The sequence below is a fragment of the Excalfactoria chinensis genome, chromosome 5 (genome assembly GCF_039878825.1).
Source record: "Excalfactoria chinensis isolate bCotChi1 chromosome 5, bCotChi1.hap2, whole genome shotgun sequence".
Lineage (NCBI taxonomy): Eukaryota > Metazoa > Chordata > Aves > Galliformes > Phasianidae > Excalfactoria > Excalfactoria chinensis.
In genome coordinates, this window is record NC_092829.1 from 19,255,089 (window position 1) to 19,282,859 (window position 27,771).

General features: G+C 44.0%; 1 protein-coding gene across 36 annotated transcripts in view; it reads right to left on the reverse strand.

The window, feature by feature from the left end:
• The window catches only part of NRXN3 (neurexin 3), an 898,188-nt gene extending 872,590 nt beyond the window's left edge, over positions 1-25,598 (reverse strand). For 17 of the 36 annotated variants that reach the window (XM_072337910.1, XM_072337882.1, XM_072337878.1 and 14 more), the window contains exon 1: positions 25,372-25,596. The gene's annotated coding sequence lies outside the window, so the exon portion shown is untranslated. Of the gene's footprint in view, positions 1-25,371 lie in introns of all 36 variants that reach the window. The other 19 variants (XR_011903710.1, XR_011903709.1, XR_011903708.1 and 16 more) reach the window with 3 other exon arrangements.
• Positions 25,599-27,771: the final 2,173 nt, after the last annotated feature.

Here is a 27,771-nt window from a genome sequence, read left to right on the forward strand (position 1 = left end):
TTACTACAAGCTAGGAAAAACACTGGAGAAGAGCCAGTGCTGGATGGAGGAGTATGCCTGTAACCCAGGTATCACATCAGGGGCATAGAAACAGTTAAGACACTGTGACTTACCAAGACATCATCCATCAGCTGAGGGGTTTGTGACTCTCTCTGTGTTATTGGTCAACAGCAAATAATCTCATTTAATTCAGCTTATAGCAAAAAATGCTTAAAACATGTACAGTTACCTCGCATTCATCATAAATAAGAGCATCAAACCATCAGACAAACTGATAGCCCATATGTTAATCCAAAGTGACTGTGTCACAGAGTTTAACCCTTGAACATCAGGAAAAGGGTTAAAACAATGCCAGTTTTACAGAAGAGGAATGGATAGAGCTATCAAGGCTTATGCTTCCATTATCAAGAGTCATAACAGAGGCCTTGGCACTTTAAAGCTGTTCTGTGATTGGTTTGGAGGCTTTTTTTTTTATGCATAAAAAAAAAATCAACATAAAGTTTGAAAATGTACGTCATCAATGGGATGTTCTACTTCTTAGTTCAATGGCAACAACTCCCTTTCAAAATAAACTGGTCTCAGCGTGTGGTAATTTTACTTTATTCTATCCAGGTTAGCTATGCCAAGTTGTGTGTCATAAGCTCTTTATAGATTACAGAAAATTGGAATTTAGCAATCAGACTTTGCCCAGATTTGGAGCAGAAGATCCTACTCCTCGCTTGCTTTGCCATCAGATACCTTGTGTAGTCACAAATGATCCACCACATCTTTCAACTTAAAGAAGAAAATATTTGCAGTTGCTTCCTCTTTCCTAGGCCTGTCAGGGTATCTGCCATTGTAGAACCATGTCTTTTTGTGTGGACAGCTCATGGCACTACTAAGGCTGTGCCTCAGGTACTATGAGTGAGAACCCAAACCATTTCTCATAGCTAGGTACCAGCAGTAAAAAATCCATCAGGAACCAGAGTAAATACCCACTTGTATTACATACGCACCACAGAATACTTCATATTCACACTTCCGTGCTCCCAGAGCAGCTTTTTCCTATTGCACAGCCATCCATCCTGGTTCCTCCATGACCTTAACTGAAAACCTAACCAAACCAAGACAGGTCTCTGTCAATTCAAAGACTAAAAATGAGGTTTACTTTTAACTAGGCTTCACAGGGACTGGCTCTTGGTATGTTATTTCCAACATTTATTGATGGCCTTTCATAACTCAATTAGAGTCTCCATACTGCTCTGTCACTTCAGTTACAAGGTCATCTGTAACCACTGAAAATAAGGTAACTTGAGAGGGACCGGAGCAGAACCTCCCCCTCCAAAATCTTTCTCCACCTGTGTAGTCTGGGCTGAACTACAGCACTGAGTAGCTGCTCAGTAGTGCAGGCTTCAGCTGACACCCACACATCAGTGAGAAGCAGCGCTCCTCTCTTTGAACCAGCATGTTCATTCCAAAAAAGAGAAAAAAAAAAATCCCCAAGAAAACTACTACAGTTTCATTTTTCTTCTGTGTGAAAAAGTGCAAGTCCCTGTCCTGTATAATCAGAGACAGCCTCGGAGCAAACACCCACATAGCACCCTGCTGCTATTCATTACTCGCTCCAGCAGCTCACAATGAAATCCCCAGAGAGATTTTATAGCCTTCTTGTAACTCTACGCGTCTGTTTGAAGAGACCCCAAACAGCCGCACACACAGGCTCCTGTCACACACTACTAGATATCTGAGAGCTTGGTCTCTGTGAAATATCAAAGAGACGCTACTCATACCTGATCTCCCAAGAGACAAAAAAGGATCAAAAAGAAAAAAATCAGTGACCTCTTAGCTCATGTCACATGGTGAAATACAACCGTGTACAAACTGAACATACCTGCAGAGGGTATCAATGTATTTATTGCACAAGATATATTTGGAAATTTCAGTGAGGCGTATGATATCTGGAAATTTGGTTTTAGGAGCTAAATAGCAGCCTCTAACAGCTAAAAAACTAAAACAAACCAAGAGGTGTTCAAGGAAGCAGCAGAGAGATGTTCATTACTCCAGCAACACAACGGGAAAAGCCAGAAGTTACAGCTTCAGCAGATGACAGATCCTCCCTAGATTTCTTCTTTTTCTCACACACATACAAAGTGTAGAGAGTCTAGCTTTTGTTGGGATAAGAAAGTGATGAATGTTAACCACAGAATTAAAGGAGAAATAAACTAATATTCATCTTTACTCAGGACAGAAGCAATTTTAATTGGCCTAAGTAAGGCTAGAAATTCCTTTTTATCCCTTTTTATTTATTTATTTTTAATCAGCTACTTAAGGCAGGGGATACTTTACAAAGATACTAATGAGTTCTGAAAATGGAATTTTGAGCTGCTCTTTCTTCCTGAAATTTAATCAGGACATTTCCCAACGACAAGTGCATCTCTTCGGTATTCAGTTGAAATCAGCAGCGCCCCAAGGATGCCTATTCTACAGCAGGTGCAAACTGACACAGAAATACACTCTTCACCACCAGTCCAGCAGCCTCTTCTTCTGGTTCAGATCAGTCCTCTGTGTCCTTTTTCAAAAATTTTGATTGTAGATAAAGACATAAAATCTGGTTAACTCTTTTAGCTTTACAATATCACGTCACGAAATGTCATCTCAGTTTCCACTGCTGTCAATTTATGCCACAGCCCTTCGGGACTGTGTTCTTGCACTATCTATTCAGCCTGTCCCAGATGTGTACTACAGGCTACAGCATTTTTGAGCTATCTACCTTACCTGTGTACACACTCTGAAATGATATGAATATTACATGTAGCAGCACTTGCAGCAAGCAATACGTTAAGTCCTATATTTTTAATGCCACTTTTAGTATGCCTATAAAAAGACTCTATGCAAAAGATTGGATTATGTATTTTTGCACTGTCTGTGAATAGGATACGAGTGAGAGATGTGGCAAGTGGGAATGATCCCATCCAGGTGCAGCAGCCTTTGGCAACCAGCACTTACAGAGAATGCTGTAAAACATATCTTCCTACAGGCACCACAGCTAGTTAAACCCATAGGATTTTTACATCTCAGAAGGTTTCCAACAAGCTATCGCATAAAAAGTGCTGGTGAATGCTATCCCTTGCAGTGAGTGGATTACATGCTGCTCTTCAATTTCTCTGTATCCACTCAAAAATGTGACAATTTCACATCTCATAGTGAGCTCTCCCACAGCTCATAACAGAGGGCCAGAAGGAAGAGAAATGTCTGCCAGACACTTTTATCAACATTTGATGATATTTGGAGCCTTCTCTCATATTTTTCCTTACCTCTTGTGAACTAAATTAAGGCACAAGGACCCATTAGAGCTTCGTAAGTGTCTCACTTTCTTTCACATCACTCCTGTTTCTGTACCTCAGCTTTGGCCTGGAGAGACTTCCCCAGCAGCAAAGAGAATATTTAACCTCTATGATCTTTACAATGTTTGATTTCCTTGAGATAGCAAATGTACAAAACAAGCAGGACTGGGAGCACTTTAAAGCAAAGATAACTCAGATTACTGCAAGGCTTTTTTTTTCTTGGCATCATTTGCCAAGAGAGACATTCCTAGAACAGACAGCATTTCCTAACACTGCTTCCCCCAAATAACAGAGAAACTTACCAGGTAATTAGGTGATTAAAACAGAGAGCCTGACTCACAGTGAGAGATGAATCGATAAGTGACCTTGGAACCACTGATCAATGATTACTTTTTTAATAAATGATTCTTTTCCTGTGTCAGCTGGGACTTCTTCCCTCACCTATAGCATCAACATTAACCTTTGCCACACAGGGATTAAAGGAGATGACACTATAGAGAACTGTCAAGCAAGATGCCAGCAAGAGGACAAATGGCAAAACAGAAGCTCAACTGAAGGAAACTCACTCTTTTCCTTTGATGGTTAGCTGATGCTGCTCAGTTTCATCACCACCATTCCACCCTCTGTTTGATGTACACAAACTCTGAGATTGCAGGTTGGTCAGAGAAAGAAGGCAGGTAGGTTAAGGGTTAAGAAAGTTAGGAATTGAGGGATAACCAGTGAAGGCTGATGGGGCAAGGTGAGACATAACATTGCCATAACAACATGAATATATTGGCCACAGCATCACAAGAAAAATCAAGTTCTACAATTCCAAAGCAAGCAGTGATGATCCAATGTTTCCAGATCCTTAACTGATGGCAGGCACAACCCTGAATTATTTCTATTTCACTGGCTGGCTCCATCCCAAAACACTTCTGCCTCTATACATGCCAACCTGTTTGACTTCAAGGCATTTGCTTCTCCTGAGTGGACTCCATCAGTCACGTCAATCTGCAAGAGTTATTTGGTGAGAAGGGGAAAAAAGCCCCATAGGGAAAAGCACAGCTTATTAAATGTACTGCGCCTGGGACCTGGGTTCAGTCTTAACCCAGATCTCCTGGTATGAAGTGTGCACTAATCAGATGAGCCCTCTGGCACATTGCCCACAGAAAAAAGACCATCTGGAAAGAGTTTTTAAAACCTTAAACAGGTAAGCGTGATATGGGAATAGGAAAAGCTCAGCATTTGGCAGGGAAGCAGCTGCTCTGTGTTTTTAAGGGTGGTACCCTCCAGTATGGCTTCTGCTACAATGGCTCTGCTAGGTTCTCCATACACTTCTTTAGTTTATATGTCTCACAGGAGCTGCAGGGAGGATAATATGTTTGCTTCTCACACGGCCTGACTTCATTACTCCCTGTATATGTTGCACCATAGTCCCCAGTGAGGCAAAACGACCCCGTCTTGGACAAGTGCCATGCAGCCAACCGCCACTTGAGCCTCAGAGAAAGAATGAAACATACTGCAGGCGGCTCAGCCCTTAGTAAAATGAAACATTCAGCTAAAGGGAGTAATGTGGAAATCAGAGAACACCTCAATAAGAAGCCTCTAGCTCAGCTTCATACATCTTGTGCATGTGTGATTCATTGCCATCCATGACAACAGAAGACACCCAAGTACTGCTCAGACAAATCTGAAGCATCTCCCCACACTATTAGAGAAAGTGGGTACACAGTCAGCTGAAGACCCACCTCACTAGACATTTCCAGTGCAAAAGCAGCTTCTCTGTGGACAAAGAGATATGCCTTGTTCCTCCTTCTCTGGGATAGTAAGTTGCTAATTTTTTAAGTCACCAGCTTAATACGTCCAACAAAAACTTTGTCCTTGTCAGAACACCATGAATGCCTGCCATCTCCACAGGAGAGAACCACTCTGCCCATGGTGCTTCATATTGTTTCTGTCCACATAATAATACAGGAAAGAGTCTGGAAGAAATAGGAGGGGGATGAAAAGAAACCATTCCTACACAGAATCAGAGAAGAAAGAGTACTGGTTACCAGCAGTACAGATCTGAATTGTTAAGGTGAGGACTGGGAGCCTCACCAACCACTCAGCACAAGAAGAATCCACTGGATACAACAAAGCTCTCTCAAGTGAAGAAGAGAGTAGGCTCTCAAGTTTTTCCATAGCTTTGCATCAAGAACACTTTTCTTGATCGTGTAGGCCTCGCTTCCAATATACCTATCTGCTCACTGGTGTCTCCAAAGATTCAATCTGCACATGAAACTGCTCTGCACACTCAACTTCCTCTCTCATCAGAAGAGAGAGGCAAGGGATCACAGTATTAAGCAGATCTTGTATTTTAAACATGATACAGTGTTGCAGACTAAGAAATTTGATGATACACACCACTTCCATGTCACTCCATTTTTTGTGCTTCCCTACTGTACTCAGAAAAGTTGTTAGGCACTACTTCTTCACAGCTCCCAACAAGCAAGTCTCAGCAGCCTTGTCAGAGCCAGGAAACATTGCCAGCTGTGGCAACAGCAGCTCCCCAAAAGACCTTTCACTGCCGTACTGAGACAAAACAGAGTGGTTCCACAGGACAGCACCAGCCTATACCTCTGCATGCAGAGAAGCCGGAAGGGGTGAAGATAGATAATTACAGATTCTAATCTCACTCCAGTCATTTGATGGATGGTATGCTTTTCCATTCATTCATACATCCACACTTTGTCCTTCCAGACATAAGCTGCATACCAAGTCCTTCCCAGGCACTTGGTCAGACCAGTATTTGTGGAGATTGAAGAGCAGAAAGAAGGAACATCATCCTCTTATCCCACACAAACTTGCTCCCTCCTTCCATTTCTCTATTCCATATTCTTCATTTCCTGCCACCCTCTGTGTAGCTGATTCACATCTTACTCCTTCCTATGAACTATTAGCTTGTCCTATAAATCAATGGTCCAAGATTGTACAGTTCCTCAAACCACGGACCCAGATTTTGAGACACAGCAATTGAAGTGAGTGAAACCAAGGCAACTGATAATCATTTCATTAAAAATTCACATAATGGGGTTCTTCATTAGCAGGCCTTTAGAAACAAGTGAAAATTTCTAGATTTTAGCATCTTACACTGTGGGAGAAGTAGTGGATGCCCCATCACTGAAGGTTTTCAAGGCCAGGCTGGATGGAGTCTGGGGTAGCCATATCTAGTGGCTGGCATGGGGGCTGGAACTAGGTGGTGATGATTAAGGTCACTTCCAACCCAAGCCATTCTATGATTCTTACACTGTGATTTCCAGCATATTTAAAACAAAAACACACAAAGCTTTCTTGCTCTTTGTCTTGGACCTCAAACCAAATGGTGAGTGGCAAATTATATTCCATTAAAGGACACCAATTAAAGATAATCATGCTTCCATTTGAATACTTTTTATCTGGCATTGTTACAAGCGACATCTAAGATTAACAGAACTGAAGGATTAGAAGGAAGAATGCCTTTCACCTAAATGCTTACTCCATGAATCTGACAGCATTCCATGTCAAGTCAGTTTCACTGTTTCTGCAATAAGCAGCCAGCTCCCCTGTTAGTTGAGCTGGATTAGACTCATATAAATAGGAAAAGAAAAATACATATGGAAATGTAACTGCAGAAAGTCAAATATTAGCAAGAGAGCCCAAGGAGAGCACTTCTTTTTTTTTTTTTCAGCTGAGTAAAATGAAGCTGCTGGGTACTCCTTAAACAACACACATGCAGAAAATCCTCTGCTTCAAATAAACACACATTTCCCATCAGGCACAAAAACATATTCAACATTCAACAGACAGTGTCAATATTGGCAATGGCCTCTTTTATTCTAATTTCAGTAAAGTGAGCGAGCTGTTTTTTCATGTAGTCTACCCTAGAAACATGAAATGCCTATGATTCACACTGCAACCCACCTCTCCAGTCACACAATTGAGGGGAAGGCACACTGAATGTTTTGTAGGTTTTTGGTTTTGGGTGGTTTTTTTTTTTCGTCAAAGAATAAAAACATTAAAAACATAGTGGATTTTTTGGTATTTTGTTCCTCCTCAAAAGTAGTCTTGTCACTCAATGTTTCCCTTCTGCATTTCCCCACACTTCCCCCACTTCCAGCCCACTGCCTGGCACTCTTTCCCTTCTCAGACTTTGTCTCCTTCCCCACTGTGCTCCTTCGGGACACCCACTTCAGTGCTGCCTCCTGGCTCTCCACGCTGAGCTGACTGGACTCATGTGCAGCTGCCAGTGGGGTCAGCACATAGAGGTAGCTGTTATGTGCTTACTCCATACACCAGAAAGCTGCCTTTTGTGCTCTCAGTTCATTCTGTTCACTTTGAAACTCTTTCTATAGTCCTTCACCCTCCCTTCTTCCTTACTTCTCCTACTTCCCTACATCTTTTTCCCTCAGCCAAAGCTTGGCAATTTTTTTCATGTTTCTCTCTTAAAACTTCCCATTTCTTTCCCATTCCCCACCTAATTCCACTGGCTTATTTTGTTACTAGATTGTGCTTTTAGTGCCAGCCATGTCTCCAGTACCTCTACAACTGTATCACTTGTTAGACTCCTTCAATTTTCCCCAGTTGCTCATTTGGAGTCCCAGCACTGTCAGTTCTCAATCACACAAACAGCAAATCCACTCCCTTCAAAAAGCACTCTCCTTCACTACGAATTGAATGCTCCTATAGGAAGCAATCACCATTTTCACAGGGGTGCATCATGATGCATCAGTGTTAAGAGCGTGGCTTACTAAGAACTGATTAGAAGAGATGTGCAATGCTTTGATAATCAAAGCTGAATCTGCTTGAGGTTAAGACAAAGGTTTGGATTGTCCTTTCTGGAGGAACTTATCCCTAGAAACTTAAGAGAAAAAGAGACTCAGCTGAGATACTTAGGCCATAGACAGCGCTAACCAGGGCTAGTAAGAAATTCCAAGGCAAGAGGAGTCAAACCAGCTATCTGCAGCAACAATTTACCTCTTCAGGGTTCAAACTGTACACAGGAAACAAGCAACTGCATAAAGCTACTTTCTGGAAACTTAAGGAAACTAAGAGCAACAGGTGAGTGGTACAGCATTCAGAGCACTACAGTTTCCACCTGGAAAATGAGAGAAGAGAGCAGCACCTGTTCAGTAGGCTGAATGATGTGGTACAGCTGGGACAAAGACACAGACAATCCCCAAGTAGTGAGGTGGGATACAGCCTTTCAAATTTTGAGGCAGAACCCTCTCTGACAAAGTTGTTTGCGGTGACCTGTTGCTCCCTTGCAGCACAGGAAGGTTGCCTGTAGCATCACTGCATTACTGCAGTTTGCTCCTTGACATGATGCACTGCCCAGCCAGACACAAATGCAGGTGGCACAGGAGAGTGAACATGCAGGCAGCTGTGATTGAAAACTCTGAAAGTCTAAGGTCTCTGCAAATGCCTGAGTTAAAAGCAAAGGCAGCCTCCTGGATCGATTATGCATGCACGCCACTGAAAATACAGGCAGCTAAAGTACCAGAGCCCTGCTGGATAATTTATAGGCTGTTGTTAGTATTCACAGAGTGGTGGGCAGAGTTCAAAGGAACGAGGTGGGGAATAGAAGTTTGAGCCTTATGAAAACACTGTCACAGCCAGCATGAGCCTTTGCTCTATAGAGGGCTCTGCCTGTGCTAGGTACAGGCAGAAGCCAGCAGACATCAGCACAGCAGGAGCTGATAAGTGCCATCCTGGCACAGGGGCAAAGCATCCAGGCAGCGTGCAGAACCAGAGAGCACTAATGTGCAAACTGTGAGTGTCTGAGCACGTGGCTGCTTAGCTTTTTGGAGCGTACAGATCAGCTGTGTGGCAAACAGCCTGTGACTCTTTCCCCACGGTCTTTCCTCGCTATCCTTTGATTCTCCTACCTGCCATACCTCATGTTTTGTGGGCTACTTCTGCCATAAACACCAGGCAGGGAATAACTGAGGACTTTCAGATGCCTTTTTTACTGAATGGTTTCACCAGGTTTTGAAGCCAGGATTTCAGAGGAAAAAAATAATCATACTAAGCCACTTAAAACATGAGCTCTGTTCAGGTGAGCCTGAGTTTTTCAGTTTCACCACTGCTTGAGCAGTGTTATCGAAGAGAAAGACGGAAAGACAGTGAGGTCACCAATTTACCAAGCTCCATGTCTACTCGCTTTGGAGATTACACACAACACCAACAGCATTAGCATAAGTACTGGGTTGTTGCCTTAAGCAAAATGTAAAGCAAAGCCTCCCTCACCCATTTTCTCTCTCTGCAAGGCTCCTGTAAAACCAGAGCTTGCAGGCAGACATACAGGGGATTCTGCATGCTGTTACTATTCACCAACAACTACCTAGCACAGTCAAAGGAGTACAAGAGAAGGCATCATGCAAACAGATAAAAGGGGTTTGGCCAATTTTATACCAGCACCTGTACTTCCAGGAGCTACCTTTATAGTCCACTCTCACATCACCTCTCCACAGCACCCAGCATACTCCTTTTCAACCTTACACATCTCCCAAGAGTCTTGCCTGAAGGTACAAGTAATTACCTGATCTGTAAACTTTTCTAAATGAAGATCCCTAGCCTTTGCAACATGCATCTGAATGGAGAAGGCACACAGGAATTTGGTATCACACATTGTGCCGCTTCAGAGACACCGGTCACTTGTAATAAAAACCTTTTGTTCTACATTTGGACAGCACCAAACAAAACACAATCCTAGAGTATGACCCAGGATTATGGCAGCATAATTAAATAGATAACAGTCACTTAAACTAGTCTCCACTCCATAAGGGTTCAAATAAAACGTTTGGGTTTTTTTGTTGGTGGGTTGTTGTTTTTTTTCTCTATGTGGAGTCTGGAGGACTAGAATTGACCAAGGGATGTTCCTTTAATCATTAGAGTCAATTTTTAATTCTTATTATTATTTTTAAACAAAGAAGCTGCATCTTTATTCTCATGAGCACTGGCATGGACTCTCAGTGTAATATCAGCCAAAGCATTAAATGCAATATGTAACTTGATTAGCTCAATTTCTGCACATGTAATGGTCATCGGGGTCTTAGCAATTAATCTATAATAGGTCCATAACAATATTTCAGATGGATATTCAAAAGAAATGTTATTAAAAGTCAAAGGATAAACATACATGGTGAACAGCACAGAATTTTGAAGACTGGCAGCATCTGCTGATAAGTTTGTCAACCATTAACTTACAGAACAGTTTGGGATAGAATCTCAAATCAATCCTAAGATGAAGAGCACACAAAATGTGATTAAATAAATCAGTCCATTGTCTACGATTTTCAACAAAGAGAATTTAAACTCCTTCTATTGAATTTGAGACCCATTTTAGAGATAAGAAATAAGAGATAGCAATTTGCTCTTGTCACAAAACAACTCAATCGCAGAACAAAAATAAAGGTTTCTGCCTCCTGCCCCCTCCATTTGATTGTTTACCTCTGACAGCACAAAGAGTGGAGGCTTTGGGGGGGGGAGGGGGAAAGAAAAATAAAGGAAAAAAAAAGCTGTATTTAAATGCATGAAAAAAAATCTGGACAGAGTCTGGGGAAAAAAAAAAAAATGAAAAGGGGCAGTGGGGGAGCGCTACAGAGCAGGCAGAAAAGACTTGTGTGGAAATAGAGAGATTTAATGTGTTTAACATGCAGAGAGACAAAAATTACAAAGAACAACCAAATCTGAAATGACATATAAATCAGTTTACAAACAGAACCGTTTTCCCAGTACAATTATGGTGACAGAATAATCACTGGAGAGCTTTAAGAAATCATTCGCTGAGCACTTACATGGGATAATCTAGTGAGGGGACCCAAGAGACCTGGTTGATCTTCAAGAACAACCTCCTCAAAGCACAAGAACATCAGAATCGATGTGCAGGAAGCCAAGCGGGTGTGGAAAGAAGCAGGTGGCTGAATGGAAAACTCCTGATGGAGCTCAAGCATAAAAGGAAGAAAATGGAAAGTGAAAGTAGGGGTGGGCTCTCCAGAAGTAGAATGAGACTCTGCCTTGACACAGCAGGATGAAAACCAGGAAAGCTTGAAACTGCATGAAAATTCACAAAATTCGAAAGGTGACAAGAAGGACTTTGAAAAGCACCCTCACAGCAAGAGGAAGACTATGCAAACTATGGGCCCAGAGCTGAATGGGACAAGGTACTGTAATCATACAGGGCACAGAAAATACTTAGGGTCTTTACTTGCGATATCTGTTCTCAGCCTACCTGTTCCACATGTCCATTGGAATTATCCAGGGGAACAGAAACACTATCTGCAACAGAGGAAGACTTACTTATGAACTGCTTAAGCAAACACAGCTTACTCTGTTCCCTGGGACCAGACAAAATGTCCCAGACAAAGCAAGGTATTCAAGAACAGCTGGTGACCTTCTCTGTCTTGTATGAAAGGATTGAAATAGTGATTGGAAGAGACTCCTGATGACTGAAAAAGGTTAATGTCACACCTCTGTTCATGATTCCCTGGAACCATAACATCAGTCCCTGGAAAGACTGTGCTGCAAATCCTCCTGGAATGAGGCACAGGAATAGCCAAAAGACAACTGGGAATGACCAGGAGTTTATCTAAGGAAAACTTAGGCTGATTGCCTTGTGATGAGATGGATGGCTTGGTGAAGGAACAGCTTTTGAAACAGCTTCCAACAGGATACTAGTAAACTATATAGAGATGGCTGGAATCAGATGAGCATACTGCAAAACACGTGGAAAAAAATGACCAGATCGTTGAATTCAAAGGCCAGAGGTACAACAATCCAGTGGTAACCCATTACTAATGATGTTCCTCAGGGGGTCTTTGCTGGACTTCTCTATTTTGTCAGTGTCATCTTTGTACTGTACTGTGCTGCATACGGGGAAATAATCCCACACTACAACATACTGTGTGTGCTCTTGCCAACATAGTTCAGTATATAATTAGTTTTTACCACTGCAAGAATCATCGTGATGGGTAGGGGCTGGAGCATGATAGGCAAAAAGGGTGGGAGAGGTGTGCTCATTCAGCTCAAGACTGGTCCCCATTCTCCATGCTTTTCAGGTCTAAATCTGAAAACTCTACGCATGGCTGTGTAGAGCTATGTGTAGAACACCATTATCTAAGAGAGCATGAAAGACCAACAGAAACATGGAGATATGATTCAAGAGGCAAAATGCACAGAGTTTTTAAATTCTTAAATTCTTGTTTCCAAAAGTACATAGAAGTCTACAGGAGAGCCAGGAACAAACCCCAAAATAGTCCAACTCTCTTTTTCATAAAAGCTTGCCCCATAAATAGTTCTAGCACTACGGATCCCATAGTTTTGCAATTTGTCTGTACTGGAGGGTACCTGGCAATCAATTCACCCACAGAAAGTTAAATAAAACTCAACTGGACAATTAAAATGGTCTAAAACCTGAAGTTTTAACTAGTCATCATGACATAAAACACACCACTACAAGGCAAGCCAAAGTGGAAGGGAATGGGGTATTGCAACACAGTTAACATAGTAAAAACATTTGTAACATGCGTCGTGTCAGCATCCTATGTAACTCACCTCAAAGTTACCCATGTCTGTCCTACATTTTGTGGCCCTTGAGGAACCACTCAAAACAACCCCAGGAAGGGGCAGAGCTCTTACAGCCAAGCAAGCCCAAGCTCTCCAGACAGTGCAGTACAGCCTCACAACTGCAACTGCCGCTCTTTGTACAAACAATTCAGAGCCCTCCATGTTTTTGGCAGCCTTGCACTCATTAATGTACAGCAGCAAAGATATAACCTACATGTACTACATGATATAACCTAAATGTACTGTGTGATATAACCTACATGTACTCCTATGAATGGCATTAGATGTTTTTTGCATTACCTTGGTAGCACTTTGGCTAACAGCCCTCTCGCTCTGTGCCATGCACACTCATCCTGCTGAGAACCTGAGACATTTTTCTCAGCATCCTTCTGAACACTCAGAGTCAACATCATACTTACTGTCTTATTCTCTTTTATAACAATATATATATACATACATACATATATGTATATATACAATCACCTCCTTTTCTTTTAAAACCTTCACTAGTCACTTCATTGATGGAACAGTATGTCTCCCTACCTCCATCAGAAGGATGATGGGAAGTTTTGGGACAGAAAAACTTCCTCAAGTAAGAAGTAAGCTGTTTAAAGACAACAGATGGAAGACGCACAGACACAAACTCCAAAGCAAGGGCCGCAGCTTGAATTATTATTGTAATCCTTTGCCACATGCCTACAGAAAACTTGACAACAGCTAAGCTGTCAACATGCTATCATACCACCCATTCTGCTGACCAATCTTTGTTTTTCTGCACTCCCCCAGCTATCTGTGTCCATCTGTTGTCTCTTGTCTCATTATTAGCTTGCTAGCTCTTTGGGGCAGGGAATGTTTTTTGCCCTGTGTTTGATCCTGGATTGTGTAGGTGCTACAATAGGCAGGGATAATAATAACAAAAATAATTAGGTTATGTCTCACTAACTTCTTGGATTTGAATGTTTCCCTCCTAACTTCACAGCAGGGTTCACAAGTAATTATTACTTCACGCAATATGGAGTCTCATAAACAAACAGCTACACCCCAGCCTATCTATGACCATTTCATCAGTCACCCCACTTCATGCCTGCATGGGCTGAGCTCTCCATGCACTTCAAATGGTGAGTGTGTGCGCGCGTGTGAAATCAGCTCCAGAGGAAAATACTGTCCTTGTAGTGTAGCAGGACTAATGCCCTGGATATAACCCTTGGATAGATTTTCCCTGGACAGAACAACGTTCCTACACACAAACTGTTGCCTCCTACTGTTATGTGTCAACCCTGACTCACTTCTACTGCCAAGAAGTAGAGGATAATTTCTTCATCCTCCACTTTGAAAATGGCAAGAACCTGCAGTTACAACTTTTTTTAAAGGCAGAAAGAGGTTATACCATGAACTTCACACACACACAGTGGTCAATCCCAGCGTTGCCCTTGTTCAACAAGTATATATTCCTGGATGTTCTGCTCTTTGAGATTTGTAGAGGAACTGGATCTCTGCATTGGATTTGCTCAGAAATTCACCCTTGGGCCTGATTAGTGCCTGTTCACATAAATCCAAGGTGTAGGGAAAAATGTAAGAAAGACACCACATAATGTATTGAATTGTTTTCCAGTAGCCACTGAGGAGGTTTTGCTAAGCCCTCAGGGAGTTAGAACAGTAGCCTCTCTGGAAGTACCATCAGACCCTTTCACAAGTACTGAAAATCCACATCTTTACTGGACAAGACTTCAGGCTCCCTTATCTCTAGCCATCAGAATCTAACACACCTCCCTGCAATGCCTAGCGCACACTACTCTGCTTTAAGTAACTGGAAGAACAGTTCATTCCACAGATGGAAATCCTGTGCCTTTGTTCAATGCATTTCATGGAAGAGCACAGAAAAATCATTTTTCAGCAATGACAAACCACTAAAAACCTGAAGTGGATTTTAACAGGCAAAAAGAGAGGTGGAGGTCTTCTCTTTCATCTCCAAATTATTTCTCAAAATCTTTGCAGCGCAAGTTAATCAATATATGGGGGAAGAACCTCTAATATCTCCAATTTCTAGTTAGGAGAACATAGAAATCTGCATGAGCCCTCTGCTCTTTATCCACAGAAACAGAAGGACCTAAGTGCTGGATGCATATGTGACTCTGCCAAAAGCTACAAGCTTGCTTAGGCCTTTTTGGGACACACAACATAAAACTGATTATGCCAGGGACACAGCAGGTGCTGCTGGGGCACTGCAGAGGGAAGGTTTCACCCAGGTTCTGCCTCCCAACACTCTCACCATAATAGGAAGCAATGGCAGAACTCTACCTTTCAGGGAGGCCAGAAGGAGCTGGAGCCAGACGTTGGGGGTTCAGGAAACCCATTCCTCTCCTGAATACAGGAATTATAACAAAACCAACGAGATAAAATCTGGCAGTTCTATGTCTCACCTGATCTTAAAGCTTCCTGTGACAGAGGCACCACAGCCTCTCTCAGAAGTTATTTTCATGCTTAACTTTACTTTTCTTAGTATCCATCTCCACATCTTCCATGTCACAATTTAAGCTGATTACTCTCATCCCATCCCCATTTGACACAGAGAACAATTAGTCACTGTCTCTTTTAAAGCAAGCTTTCAAATACTGGTAGACTTTTCATGTCCTTTAGAATCATAGAATCATAGAATTACTCAGGTTGGAAAAGACCTTGAAGATCATCAAGTCCAACCGCAGCCTAACCAGTAGCCTATCTCTTAAAAAACAACCACAAAACAATACCACAACAACAAACCTCTGCTAAATCATATCCCTTTGTCAATCTTCTCATCTGTAGACTAAACCAACTGAGTTCTGGGATCTTCTTCTCACAGGTGACACTCGCTGCTCTGGGCACCTTCTCATCTCCTTCCACCATTTCTGGGTTTGCTGCTCATGCTGGACACAGTGCTTGGCTGTCGCTTCAGCTGTGGCTGCTAGAGTAGAAAAACTACCGCCTGTGTGCTACACGTGACATTTCTGTTAAATATACCCTGAAATGAGATTTGCTTTTTTGCAGTGTCACCACACTGTTGACTCACATTCTGTCTCTGACTCACTGTAGTGCCTCCCAGATCCTTTTCTGCAGTACCGTTGCCTGGCTTGTTATTCCCCATTTTGCATGTAGGCATTTGATTTCACCTTCCCAACACAGTACTTTTCGTTTGTCTTCAATGTATTTCTTCTTGCTGAATTCAGACCATTTTCCAGTTTATCAGGTATAAAGTCAATGCTGTGCCAAGATCAACTTCCTGCTTTGTGTTACACATGGGTAAACAGGGAGCGAGGAAGAACTTATTCACACAAACTTCTTAAAGGAGTAATTAAGAGAGTTATTGTCTTATAAAAAGCTTATCAATTTGTCACTCCCTTTTCACTCTGCATTTCTATGCGATACACCATGGTCTTATTAAGCAAACAGCAGCTCAATGAAGCCTTATAAAATGCATTTATTCAATAGAATTATAATCCACTGTCAGAAAAGGACTGCAATATCCCAAGCACCACATCACTCTGACCCAAGTGGGAACCAAACAGAGCTTCTAGCAATGTATCAGTGTATTAACTAGGTCATATCAACCAACAAGAAGGACAAAGGAGATATCTAAGTATATATATATATACATATGAATTGCGGTCCACTGTTGTTAGATACACTGTCAAATATGTATTTGATTAATGACTTGTATGAAAATACATGGGGGATCAATTTGTTTCCCTGTGTTTTCCCACGAAGCCCTCTGGCTCCCAGAGATGAAGCTGGTATTCTAAATGTATCTGCCTGAAATTCTGTTGAATCAAGCCCTCTTTCAAAGCACTGCATGAGCTAGCCAGACAAACCAGCAGATTTTTATTCTGGAGCTTCAACACAAGCATATGGAGTTCTTTAAGAAGGCAAATCCCACCACAGAATTCCTACATTCCCCTTTTCCATGCCCTAAAGTTTTTTTCAGTAGTGCCCAGGAATAGAACAAGAGCCAATAGGTACAAACTGGAACACAAGAGGTTCTGTCTGAATGTAATGAAACTCCATTACTGTATGGTTAGCTGAACACAGGAAAAAGCTGCTAAGAGCATTTGTGCTTTCTCCCTCCTTGAAGATATTCAAAAGCCATCTAGCCATGGTCATCTGCTCTAGGCGACCCTGTTTGAGCAGTGGCACTGGACAAGATAACCTCCAGAGATCTTTTCCAACTTCCACCATTCTTTGGGTTTCACCAGTCATCAACAAGTCAAATATCTTCCTGAAAAATAGCTTCTCTGTAGCTTAAGTCTGTTCCTCATTTTACAAAGGAAACTCCTGTAGTCTGATATTGAGGAATGGTACAGAAGGAAATTCAGCAGCCAACAACAATTCCTTCTTAGGGCAATTCTGCCATTTTGATTATTGCATAAACTGATAAAGATCTTTGCAAGAACACTTTAATTCAGACTTCTGATATGCTTAGAAAGGTCAGACAGGTTATTCCCTCCTTTCCATTATTTCCCACCCAGAACTGCTAAAGACAGAAAGCCCGCTGGTCAAAATAATTCAAATCAAATTGTTTAATGCCATACGAATGTACTGATCACATCAGCTGAAAGATTTATTCCAGATATGATCTCAAACTAAAGCAAGGACTCATCTTCCTTACAACACCCTAGCACAAGGGAAAAGGTAAGGAGTGCAGCAGCATGTCCATCCATTATGTCTTCCAGACTAAACAGAAGAGAGTTCAGTCAAGTAAAGGAGGGAGATATCATAATTTTGTCTCACCTTCCGTTGTTCTGAAGACCAGAAGAGAAAATGTTAAATATGCACATCGCAATTTTATACCTGTATTCAGTAACTGATTTATGTACATGCAACAAGTGAAGGTCAGTTGAGCTACTATATATCTGGAAGTAAGGAGAGCAATCACACCAGTAGGACTGGTCCTTTAACTTGCACCACAGCTTAATTCACCAAGGGATACAACAGTAACTACAAGAGTAGAAAAACAAAAGAGTGTCAAACTGATCACAAAGCTTCTTGAGTGATAACATTCCTTGAGGGATTCTAAACTTTAGGTGAGCAGGTTTTTTTGCATCCCCTCTGTTGCTTCCCTCCATGACTGGTCACAAAGACAGCTGACAGAAGGTCCTTCCACACATCCCTTACCAGATCCCATTCCTCCTTGCTCCATTTAGTTTCTGCAGTTCAAGCAGATTCCTTTCTTTTCCTGAAATCAATGTTTAATTAACACATTATTGGGAGGGAAAAAAAAAATAAAATAAAAATGAGGGTCTGTAACAGCAGACTGAAATGAAGCCAGCACCTCCCTACTCTGCAAATGCAGCCAGCCCCATCAAACAGTTACCCTGTTGGAGAGCTCTTCTTCCCTCAGCTGCCAGCAAACATCATCCTTTTCCTTGGATCCTTTGCATCCCCATGGGACTCTTCTTCTCCTTAGAGGTGGTACACAATAACATAAAATACAGGCTCATATTGCAGAAAGTAGATGGAAAGAGCAGCAAGTGCACTCTGGGTAGCCTTACACTATGGCCAGTGCCCCACCTTTAACCTTGCCATCCCTGGTGGAGCAGGGATTCCCCTGATGCCTTCCCCTCACTAATCACAGCAATAGGAAGAGATGTGCAGTTGATGTGGGACAGTAAGCTTTGCCATGAGCTCTCAGGGTCAAATTCACCAACAGATTCTTGGACTACACAGTTACATGTACCCAAAGGCAACAGAAAGACTACTGGCAGCTTCAAGAGATTTACATCAAGCCTCCCCCCCACACCTCCTCCCAGCTTCATCAATTATTATTCTAGCCCATTCTTTGGCTCTCATCCGGCTGCTGGGAGGTACTTGGATGTAGGGGATGCTGCAGCATTGTCAAGGGCATTTGCCTGGCAGTCTCTGGGCACTCTTCCTGCTGAGCACCCAGTCACCCTCATGACAGGGTTGGTACAGCAGGCAAGACATAAGAGTACCAATGAACTCCAGGGCTGCCCTGCCCTAGTTATAAAAGAGACATCGGGATCTTTGAAAGAGTCTACTATCCCAGCACTGCCATTCCCAGGATCCAAAGCTTCTAGTGTTAATTAGCTCCTGTGATGTGATGGATGACAAGCGGCAGGGCCAGGAATGACACAGGCAGATTGTGTTCAAAATAAGCCATCCCTTACCATCAAGGGCAAAGGAAAGGAATCTGGAGAGGACAGGAGCTAAGCACACTGCTGAGAGATGACAGGTATGCTGACAGATGCCCCCTCATCCCTGATATTCCCTTCCCATCACCCCAGATCACTCTTTCTGCCAGCAGACAAGAAATAGGTGGGGGAACATGCCTGGGAGAGAACTTGGGCACAGGGATGTGAGAGATAAGGGGAAAGCTTTGAGAATCAGCAACGTAAGGCAGATGAAGGGCTAACTCCCTCTGTGATAAGGGGCTACATTTCAGACAGAGCCGAGTTCCTGCTAGCTGCAGGCACACCTCCAGCACCCTCTGCAAAGCCTTGGTGCAGTGCCTGCAGCAACTGGGGTCCCAAGAGGCTGCATGCTTTAGCCCAGACAGAGGGCTCTGCCAAGCTGGCTGCATGGTGTGCTTTTTCCAGCTGCTGTCCACAGAACTTATACTGAGCGTTTTTCTGTGAATGACAAGAGGCACTGCATCTCCACCTTCCCTTAAGAAAGAACCCAGGATCTTCCAGTACCACTGAAATTTCCCCACTAGGAGTTCAACAGCCCAACTTCTCAGGCATAATGCTAAGAAGATATCACATTTAATTTCTAATAGACTTCAGTAAAACCATACCCAGGTTAGCCAAGCTCAAATTTATGACTTTTCCTTGCCAAATACTACAAACTGGTACAAATACAGATCGCTAAAGATGCCATTCCTCTGTCCACAACAAGGGAAATGGGAAAACTTTACTATGCTGTCTTTCTACAGTCCTGTCTTGTTCTGGCTGATTGGATCAATGGCGAGAGTTCAAAACATCATCTTTGATGCTCCAAGTCCTTTATACATTTAAATTGTCTCAGTTTATGTCTATGCAAGGAGGAACCAGAGAAAAGAAAAAGCAAATCACCTGTCTCAAGATTATATAGTGTGCTGGTTTCAAGAATGCAACAGTCCTACTAGCATCTTGGTTTCAAAAATGCTAAATAGTCTCCTCTCCATTTGCTGTATGAATTAAGAGCTGACTTTGCTAGATTGACAGATTCTGCTATTAACTAGAAGAGAAAGATGGAGGAGAAAGACAGCTGATAAAAGTTTCCAAAGTCTAACCAAAATTTGGATAACTTCTGGCTCCAGCTACATTGGCAACAGTCACAAAATAAAACCTATCTCCTCATCGTGCTGTGCTGCTGGGAGCAGGGGCATGTCTATTGAATCACTGTTAGAGATCATAACCTATCCTGGTTTTGGTCATCACAAAGTTCCAGGCTCAGTCATTTTGTTCTTGGCCATATGACTATGCGTCCTCATTCCTGATACAGCACATCCCCTGCATATCCAGAATGTGCTATAAGAGAGGAGAAGACAAAGGAAAACTTACCAAGGGAGTAAAATACAAGCTGCTTCTCTTTAGACAAACTGGAACATTGGATGAAGTTGCAGAACACAAAAGCAAGAAATTCAGTAGATCCACTGAAATACCACTACTGCCACACCAAGAAAATGATTGCATTTTCCTTCCCAGGAATGTGCTAGACAAGAGCCAGACCTTGTGTATTTTAAGGTGTCCTCTAGGGTGACACTTTGAATCCAGCCCTAACGCGGAGAGAGGACGAGTTGTCCGATGCCCTGATAACTGGCTCAAAAGGGGAGAAAAGTAAGGAAGTCTCATACCCATTTCCTTTTTGCTCAGAAACTTAGGTATTAAAATCCACTATTACTACCACTACAAATTACCTCTGGCACCACTGCTCACCCTCTCAGTGCTCTGCTAGACTTGAATTCTTCTCTCATCTCTAGGGTGCAAACCACTCAGGATCAGGAGTTAATTCCACCACTAAGTGAAGTTCACCCTGCACCACCAGCTATGCAAGCTCAAGGACTGACAGAGAAACACAGTAGACAAACCTCACTTTGGAGTCCTTGAGATTCACCTACTGTAATGTTTTTTTCCAATCTTCCCTGCTAACAAATAGTAAATACCTGAGTCAGTGGGAAACAGAGGAACCATAAGACCAGGGCCCACCTTTGCCCAACGGAATAGCAAGGTGGCAATCCCAGGTGGGTGCTGTTCAGCCAGCCACTGCATCACCTTCCTACTGGAGCCATGCTCACCCCAAAGCACATGGGCACCACAACAAGGATTCTGAAGCAGCTGAGGAAAGAGCAGGGCATGGTGAGACCAAAAGCAGCTCCTGTTGAGGCTAGGCAGCTGAGGGGGAAGTGGCAGAATATGCCATCTCTTTGGTGTTACCCACCACAACAGCAGTAACAGGCACACCCTACCCCACTGTCCTGACCCTGGCTTACCATTACACCCGAAGGTCAGACAGAAAGGATTAAAGCAGAAGGCAAACAATAGCCCTGGATAGACCTAGTTGTTGGGTTTTTGCTATTGCTCCACGAAGTGGAAAGATCCAGAAAGGCGAAGACCTGTGAGCAAGCACAGCCACATGCAGGAAATGAGAAGCAGTGACGAGCAGAGCACTGAGAGCCTTCCTCCTGTGGCCACCCTCTGCCGAGCTTGCAGGCAGACCACAACCCAGTGGGGAAGGTCTCCACACCTGAGGAGGAAGGTGCCAAGCAGGTCTGCAAGCCTCACTCCCCAGCCTATACATCCGAGGTTTGCTGGGACCTTCTTCTTGCTCCTGCTGGGGGAAAGGAAGGAAAGGAAGGAGGAAAAAAGGGATTACTGTCTTCCTTTCTTCTTCCTACCCTTTTCCTTTCTTCCATGCATACCTAAAAAGCCATGTCCCTCCTGTACATCCTATAACAGAAACATAAGCAGCTTCCCCTTCTTTCAATTCACCACTCTCCATCAGGGACTGCACAGAAATGGCGATGTTCCTGTATCGTCTGGATCAACGGCACGGACAAGCTCAAGGAGGACAAGGGAGGCTGGCATGGGAGGACAAGGCAGGAGGCTTTGTTTGTTGCTGGTTCCTCCCCCTCTTTCCATCGCAATGCCCTCCAGCTCGGACACGTGAGGAGGCGGTGGGAAGGGAGGGGGCCAGGGGTGCCTATGAATTTTGTTCCCCCCGTCAAGGGGACAGCTCACTCCCCCGAGCATGCCTGGCTCTGCTAGAGCTCCCTGGAGTAACCTTTATTCCAGTGTGTCGCAAGCATGTATTTCACGGATGGTTACACTGAATCATTATCACCAGACGTTCATTTGACCAAAATAATGTTATTAGCATCGTCAGGTCCATTCTCCCCCATCTCTCCCTCCCTCCCCAGTACATACGTGCTGCCTCTAAGCCCCGGGTCCCTTCCATCCACACAAGGCACACCCCTCCCCGGCACAAAATCTCATGATGTGTGACACAATGTCCTGGAAAAGAGAGCGGCGAGATGGGCAGGCGGAATGGATGGACGTGCCTTTGGCATTTAATGTGCTCCCAACGCTCTGCCAATGTTTATCAGCCATACACACGCACACACAAAGGCATGCACGCAAAAAATCAGGATTAAATCACGGCCCATCCTAGGTACGTGACCACAGGCACCTGAGTGTGTGCACGTGCGCCCGAGCTGTGGTCACAGACCTGCCGGTCTCCCAAATCTGCGTGGCATGAAGCAAAGGTCATTGTGCCACTGTTGTGATGCACTAAAAACCACCGCAGAGCCATCAGGATGTAACACAGAATTTTCTCGTCAAGGGACAAGAAACCTTCAGAGGGGTGGGGGCTGGGAGGAGGAAAGCGGGCGTGCGGATGGGGGGATGGAGGGAAATGGCAGAAAATGGGGAGGAAAATGAAGAATACAAAGCTCCACTTCGCTAATCCAAGATAGACAATCCATCCCTTCCCCCTCTCTATGCCCTCCCTCCCCCCGAAATGTTGGTGCAGATGGATTTCTGTATCTTGGTTTTGCAGCAGTGGGTCTAATGACTCCTATACCAAACCCCCTCGCTATCATAACCCCTCCCACTATTTTTTTTTTAGACTGGGCTGAAGAATAATGTGTTTTTAGAGATAATGGGTTTTATAAAAAGAAAGAAAAAGGGACGCAACGCAGACATTATGTGAGTAGGCTGCTCCCCGCATCACCCCCATCTTCTCCCAACCGCATATCCCGATTTCTCCCCCTCCCATCTTTCTCCAGCCTTCCCCATCGGCTCCCCCAAGGAAAGGAAAATAAAACCCACAACGCGATCTGGGGAGCCGATCTCAAAATCCTAAGCACTAATCCGCTTGAATTTGTTCTTCCCCTTATATAAGCAGCAGCACGTCAACATGTTCAGTGGAAAGGCAGCGTAAAATGAGGCCAGGCTACAGCCATGGAACGGGGCTGATATCGGCAGATATCGCATCTATCGAGAAGCCGTTCCCACCAGGACGATGAAAGCAAGCGTTGGGCTTTCAGCCCCTTATCTTCGCTTATTTATTTATCTATTTCTCAATGCTTGCTCTCATTTTATTTCATTTCATTTTAGTTTCACTCTACTTCATTTTCTAAAGGACGAAAGTGAAATAAATAATTAAAAGGCAGAGACATACCCCACCGGAAGGTGCCCGAATGCTCCAGAAAGAGAATCCTCACCTCCTAACTTCTTTTTCTCTTTCCTTTTTATTTTTCTGTATATTTTTTTTTAAATAAATTTACACAGTCCTGTTGCTCCCGCTATCCCCAAATATCCAACATCTCCATCTACTACGCCCTGCTCCCGAAAACCAGACACTTTCTTAGAGAGAGAGACAAATGTTTAGGAAGCTGACAAAGACCGAAAAAGAAACCGATAGAAAAATGGAAAATGAGCTCTACAATAGTCAAGTTTGCTCAATGGATAAAAGCACGCCCGGTCCAAAACCAACAGCAATAAGCTCTGCGACGTCCTTCCCCCAAAACAAGATTCACCCTCAGATAAACTTGCCCAACTTAACACCAATGACCATTTTAACTTAAACCAACAACAAACGTAACACCCTCCCGGCTCACGCTACGATAAATAACCAACTGTGTCGCCCCGGCAAACAAAACCCTTTAGGACAAATTTTTCCCCCACCTACCCAAAATCTCTCTCAGACTTTTCGCAGCTTTAGGTAAGAGTTTGCCCCCTCGAAAGCAGCCCCTCAAAAAATGCCATCAGCAGAGAGTGGTGAGCGGCCGCATCAATGCTCACCGCTTTGGGAGGGCTGTGTGCTCACCACAGAACAATTGCGTGCAGGAAAAAATACAGGAGGGACAATTGATGTTTAGAAAAAAGAAATAATTTTTCAAAACTAGCTTCAATGAAGCGTTGAACTGTTTGACCACGGAAAGGTAGAAAGAGCTTGAAAAAGCAGAGGTTCAAAGTATCCTTTTTAAAAACAATTTAGTGATTTTAGCCCGGGTTTCTCCTCCCCGGTGCTTTGGTTTTTCTGCCACTGATCTCACACCTCATCTTTTTTATTGTTTTCTTTGAGATGGGGGGAAAAATGAGATTTTTTTTGTTTGTTTGCTTGAAAGATTTGTTTTTTACAAAAAGCATCCTCGGAGAGACCTGCTTAAATACGTTATTTCCTAGCTACAAAGGACTGCAATTAAAATAAATTTAAAGAGTAAGCAAAAGGCAAGTCACCTGCAAAGCACCAGAGTCAGTGCCCTTAGGTAGGAGAATTACATCACTCCCTGACTGCACGATGTCCTCTTTTAAATTATAAAGCAGGTGATTTTTATTTTTATTTTTTTGACAGGGAAAAAAAAAATAAAGAAAAAAAAAAAAGAAAAAAAGTGGGTATTCCACATACATCTCGCACGAAGAAAGCATTGAACCAACCTTTAAGGTCACTCACTGCCTGAAAACCTACAGCAGCAGCTCACGGTGGAAGTTTTCAGGCAAGACGGCTACTAAATCATTAATACAAACAAATGGAAGGCGGGGAGGAAAGGCGCTACTGTAATAGATCCGAAGACTTGGAGGAGGAAAAAAATATTAAAGCACAAAAAAAATAAAACTTTCGTCTTCAGCCTCTCTTCATTCCTCATTAATAATTTTTCGGAAAAGAAATCCTTAAGCTTTAGTCAAGCAAGAGGCTCTCTCTAAGCGTCTCGCTGCCGTAATTCAGCGTAGTGCCGCCTTCTTTTTCACGAGGCCCCCCCAGTTTTTCACTCCGAAGAGCCCCGCCGCGAGAAGAGCGGTCACCCAAAAAGTCGGGGAGGGCAGCTGGGGCCGGAGCGTCCCGGGGCCGGGGTAGCCAGGCAGCGCCCAGCTCCGCCGGGGCGGCCGGGAAGGAAAAAGCCGCTCCCCGGCACTTCTCTTAGGGGTACAGCGGGAACCCGCCCGTAGAGCTGCCGGCCGGGCAGCGCCCGCTGTGCCGAGCCGAGACGCCCCCCGCCCCCTCTCACCTCCGCAGCCGGGCGGCCGCCGGCCGCCGCGCCAAGTCGCGACTCGCCTCCGCTGCGGGGCAGGGGGCTCCAGCGTGGCCCCAGGCGCGGAGGCTCGGGGGGTCACGGGGAGGCTGGGCTGGGCTGGCCGCGCAGAGCCGAGCCGAGCCGAGCGGAGACGTGCGAACCGCGGGCGGCCGCGGGCGGAGCTGCGCAGGGCTGAGCGCGCCGCGGTGCCGGAGCAGCCCGAGCCCCGCGCACGCCGCCGCCGCCCCCTGCCGCCGCGCCCGTCCAGCCCCGCCCGGCCCCGGCTTTTAAAGAGACCGCGGGTCCGCGCCCCGGCACGGCTCCGGCAGAAGCCGCCGCTTCTTGCGCGTCCCGTGGCAGCGCGGACGCCTCCTCCGGGACGGGGCTGCCCGACCCACCTCCGCGGTCCCTGCGCTTCGGCGCCGCCACTCCCGCGCCGAAGACGGTGGGGGATTTCAGTCCCCCGGCCCCGGTGGGGGAACGCAACCTGTTCGCCGGCACGCACGGAGCCGTCCCGGGGCAGGAGGTAAGGCACACCACTTCCGTCATAGCCCCTAGAATCCTTAAAGTTCATCCCTTAAAGATTTTTCTTCCAGCTCGGAGTTATTCCAAAGTTACTTGATATTTCATACTCGTTTATGCAGTGCCGCGTACCCAGTTCATTTAACCGGCCCCCAAATTACCCTATTAACTTTCTCAAACTCTTTACCCATTCATCCACTGCTAAAGCAGAGAAAAGGGCACCGCCTGATACCACGAACGGCACAAGGGTCAGAATTACTCAAAGTGTACATATATCAGTTGATGGCTGTTTCATCATTAACACTTGGCACAGTAAACAAACTCATTCGGAGTACCTTCTGTAGGGAGCATCTCTGGGAAGTTTCCGAGTGCATTATCGCACTGAAAGTCCATCTAAAAGAAGCACGTGGGAACACTAGGCATACAATGAGCATGCGTAAGTCAAAAAAAGACCCAGCCTTTGGGCCCTTCTCTCAAGCCCCCGGGACTTTGTAATGTTTGTGAAGGATGCTCGTCGTGCAAAGCCAGACACTAGGAATTACATTTGCCTGTAGTGCAGGCTGCAAAGCTGGTTGTCTTTCTTTCTCTTTCACATCACTACATAAAGGTTTTTGCCCTTTTCAATACTTTGAATAGCAGAGAGCCTACTCACAGCACTTGGTAAATAATAAGTAATTATTTTATACAAAGGTATGCATCACTTTGTCCACTATTGAAATGAAGCAGTGCCTGAGGTGTGCAATAGCAATGCAGAAACACTAAAAATCACGCTTTCAAGTAGCATTAGGAGTCCCCAGAGAAGCTCCTCTAGAAAACACAGTCCTCCACAGCTCCTAATAAATTCAGATACATGCACAGAGAGGCTAATGGGGACCTATTTCAGGGAAGCGGCAACAGCCCAGCAGAAAGGCACCTTCCAGACTCAAAATCAGGATCCCTAGAGCAAGAATTTATCCCGTTATGTCTGCACCAATGCAGGTTATTGTTGGTTTCCTGTTTTAAATGGACAGCATCACAGTGAGAATCATCAATCCCTCCTCAGGGCATGAGATTAGATCCTAGTCTCAATTACTGTGAAGAAAATCAGGTATTGCCTTATTTACTTCAAGAGTTAACTCCAGATTTAAAACGCACAACTGGCAATAAAATCTGGCTTCTGTACCTCTCTGCCCCTGCTGATAACTCCAGCAATCCCGCATTCTGTAGCTTATGATTTATCAAAGTAATGATTTGATGAGGCAGTCATCCGAGACTGCACCACCTCTGGCCTTTTACTCTCCAAAGTCTTCTAAGACCACGCGTGTCCCTGCATCAGATGATGGTCTGGCCACCTATCACAAAGTCTGACATGCAAAAATCAACATCAGACAGCACAGACTCCACTTTCAGCCTTAAATTAAACCTCCTCAGTTTTGTGGAGAGTGAATAGCTCATATCCAAAGAGAAAAAAAAAACCAAAAAACAAAAAACAAGCAATTGTGACTCATAAACAGTTTAGTCAAGAAAGTTTAAGCCTGAGCGTATTTGAGTTAGGTAAACTAGTTTTCATCTACTTCCTACTTTTTCAACTAGAAAATTCTGGACCCCCATGGAGAGAAAGCACTTATAAATCAAAAAGGGAGAAAAGAGGCTTCAGAGGAGCTATTCAAAGTGCTGTATATGAACCAAGGAAGGTAACAACTGCTTTGAAAAAGTCTTACTGTGCATAACTCGGACACATAGGCCTCTACTTCTGAATAATTGTTACAGTTAGGTACCAAAATAGCAGCCGTCATTTTAAAAATAGGTAGAGTAGTGGGAAAATATTAAGAGCTCAGGGAAGATCAAGGCTGCTTCCTTTTGCTGGAGTGCAGAACAAAACAGAGGTGAGAG